Genomic DNA, 3,945 nt, shown 5'->3' with positions numbered 1-3,945 from the left:
AGATCAAACTTGGAAAAATTGTAGAAATAAGGTCAAAGGAAGGTCTACTAGGTCAGCTCAAGTCCTAGAAGAAAGAGAAACTCAAGCAAAGGTCAAAGGAAGCCTTGTAAGGCCTAGATTTACTCACATGTGTGGAGGTAACAACTATTGCAGGGGCCGAAAAATTCATACCTACAGTAGAGGCCAAAATTTTGTAGATGGAAGTTGAAGTTGTGTAGCTGGAATAGATTTGACTGGGTTTAACTTGGACAAAGGAAGCACATCATAAAGGAGGTCAAAATTGGTCTTGGCTATTGGTCTTCGTGTAGAGGTCTTGAAATTCATCATTTGAAGAATCTATAAGAAGAGGAGATTTGTGGGTTTTCCTCTCAAGTGGAGAGGTTTTAGCCCTATATTGCAACCTATATCCTGTGTATTATTGATCTCCTTATTTTGGAAGTTGTTTGATGATAAGAATAACATAATAATAAGAGAAGAAGCTAATAAGTAAGAAAAGAGTAAAGATACATCACAAGCAATTATCAAGTTTAAAAGAAATCATCCTAACTATAGCTCTATAGATTTCTCAACATGGTATCAGAGCTAAGGTTGGCTAAGGGCATAATGAATATCACTACATCCTTGAAGAATTATTTGAAGCAGTGTTCCATGGTAACAAGTCATCTCAAGCAAGGAATTAAGGAATTATGGAACCTCCTATTATCCATCAAGAATAGTGATGAGCCCCAAATTTGGTAACATTTTGGGCTCATTTGGCCTACTTACCCTTGCTCAACCCTTCATTTTTCATCACTTATGAATCATTTTTAGTATATTCATGTTATTTGTAGGAAGGATGGCAGTCACTATTCCTAGGTGGCTAATACATGTTTATTTCAGGTTTTTTTTGACATTAAATGGAGCAAAACCACGCAGATGAAGGCAAGGAGACAGCTAAGGTGGCATTGCAGTTTTGTAGGAAGGTTGTCCACAGCCTTGAATGACCTTCCTCGTGATCTCCACCCCAACTCCGAGCTCCAACAACTATCACCACCGAGCTAGAAGGCAGCCAACGGATTCTAAGGGAACAACAGTTTACTTTTAGTTGGTCAGCCAAGCCCCACTAATTTAGGAGGCCAGCTTGGCCCTCATAATGTATAAATATTGAGGTTGTAGCCTTCGATGGGAACTTTTGAACCTTTGTTGCAGATTCTGAATTACGAGCTATAGCTCTGTTTTGCTTTGTGTAAGCCATTTTTGGCATGTTGTTAGACTTATGACTATGATCTTTTAATAAAAGGCAGGCAGATTTGAGTTCAGTTCTGAGTTCTTAGAGGAGCTATAGCTCTCAGGGTTGGGCCCAACCTGAGAGCAATATGCCTCCTTTCTTTGTATTGTTACTTGTCTTTCTTTCAGCATTATATTTCTTTTCCTTTACATGCACTTGGAAACACAGTTTGCTGAGTTGATTGTTTTGATGTGATTACGCAAGTTAGGTTTATGAACACAATTGCTTCGGTAGTTTAGATTAGAGTAAGAGGATTGGAGTTAATCAGAGTTCAAAAAAGGGTTGAATGCACACTCACTTTCACCTCTGTTTGGGGACCGGAAGTGCAGACTGTGCCAACTACCAAAAACATTGTTTTACATATTCATGCAAGTCTTGAGGTAATGTTTTCAGTTGTAGAAGTGTCCATGCATTTAGATCTTGTGGAATAACTCTTTGTTTCAGCACCATGCACGATTTCCCTTTAAACTACATTGTTGTTCTTTAGTTTCTAATAAAACAGTTAGAGTAGGTTGATGACATTTCGGTGATACGCAAGACAGGGGTGATTTGTTTCATTTACAATGCGCAGCACCACTCTATCATTTCCTTATCCTTCTCAGCCCTGCCTAGGCCATCTCCTTATCTCCCAGTTAGATCATTTGCCTCCCAACTCTTCTATTATCCACGTCGTTTTATCTTTTTGGCCTTCCATTGCCTCTACCCTCCTTTAGACCAACCAGCTTTACACACCCCCTCTCCATCTCATCTCTCTGTCCATAAGCCATCACAAGCTCCCCTCCTACCTCCTTGACCATCCACATAGCCTCTCCCACTCATCCATCACCCAAAAATCCTATTGCAGAGCATCCTGTAGAAATTACGGTACTTCCTGTAGAAATCCTGAACTTCCTGTAGAATCCCCTGCAGACATCCTGTAGAAGCTTGCAAACATGGTTGCCAGGTATCTGAACTCCTATGGAATGATCTTAGGGACCCCTTAGACCTTCTCAGAGTCCTCCTCACTTTTTCCAAGCCTTCCTCCCCTTGATCTACCCGTGCACAGTCAAGACCTAGTAAGAAGCACAGTCATAATAACTCCAACCACTTGAGCAAAAATACAAAAACATGTTCTATTCAGATGAAAGTAGTTTAGACACATGCATCTCATCTCAATAGAAGTAATGGCATCACTTTTAGAAGTTGCATTCCCACCATTGCATCATAAGGATTAAGCTGGTAGAATTAGGGTTTACTAGGGTTTCCATGTTTTTTTGGCTTTCAGTTCATTCTTGCAAAGTAGGCTAATTTCCTTTGAGATAGCTTTCGTTAATCACTTAAAAAGCTTCTTCTGAGAACATATAGAAGTTGGCTTGAGCCCTAGCGGACTTGTGCCAGCTGACCAAGTGACAGCTGCGACAAGAGCTAGTACTTGTGCATACAGCACCGTCGCTTCCAAGTTTGTTACGAACTACCGGGTTGATAAAATTAGAGAAGGAAGCCCCAGGAGTTGTATCATTATTGCTACAATACTGGAGCCCACCATCTTTTTGGCGCCGTTGCCGGGGAAGCATCAGAGTATTAGTAATTGTTGCTTTTCTTCTATTTTCCTACTCTCGCCTTCTGCCAAGTAGTTTATTTCATTTCCATTATGCAAAAGTAGCATAGACATTTCCTGCTTTCATAGATTAACATTTCAATTCCGCAATTTCATTCTTGCAAGCATAGATTAGCATTTCAATTTTGCAAGCGTAGACTAGCATTTCCATTCCTGCAATTTCATTTAAGCAAAGTAGATTAGTTATTTCCTGCCTTCATTTCAATTCTGCATTTTCATTTCAGCAAGATAGTTAGTTGTAGATCAATCTGTTTCAGTTTTTGCAGGTACCAGAGAAAAAAACAAAAGCAATCAAAAGTCTTTCCATTTCATGCCTCGTAGGAATCGAGATAAAACAGGCAAATTCTTACTCAACACCCCCACTACATCACTGAGTCACCCTTCTCTCTTCTTCGGTGATAGTGATCCAGAAGAACCTATAGGCGAACCTCCTGAGATATACGAAGATCCTATAGCAGAAGAAGAATTAGAGACCATCCCATCTGAAGCTATGGCTGACAATAGAGGAGAAGATGAGAGAATAGAAGGTGCCTTCCCCATCCGAGAGACCAATGGAGACATGAAAATGAAGAACATTAGCTCCTCCGCTTTACCTCACTTCCATGGACTGACTACTGAAGATCCTGATACCTTCCTGTTTGAGTTTTATGTCCTTTGTCGAACCTATGACTATACTGAAGATGAGCAGAAGCTGAAACTCTTCCCTTCAACTCTTAAGGATGCAGCATTACGCTGGTTCATGGGCTTACCTGGGAACAGTATCACCACTTGGGCTCAGATGCAGCAAGCTTTCAATACCAAGTACCGAGACTACTGTAGGTCCAAGGAAACCAAGGGGGAAATCTTTCGGATGACCATGGGAAATGATGAGTCCTTAGAGGATTATGAGGAAAGGTTCCAACTTAGCTATAAACGGGCCAGGTGCACACTTGACCCTAAATCCCTCAAGTTGGTCCTGCTCCGAGGAGTCCCTGAAGACCTCTTAGATACCCTTCACATGTTAGCTGGAGGAGATATTTACCAACTGCCTTACGAGGACATAAAGACTGTGTTTAGAAACCACTCTAGAGCAGCCCGGAAA

Source organism: Pinus tabuliformis, chromosome X (genome assembly GCF_031772625.1).
Source record: "Pinus tabuliformis cultivar Carrire ecotype Pingquan chromosome X, CPIR1, whole genome shotgun sequence".
NCBI lineage: Eukaryota > Viridiplantae > Streptophyta > Pinopsida > Pinales > Pinaceae > Pinus > Pinus tabuliformis.
The sequence above is the reverse complement of the archived record's forward strand: the minus strand, read 5'-3'. Positions refer to the sequence as shown.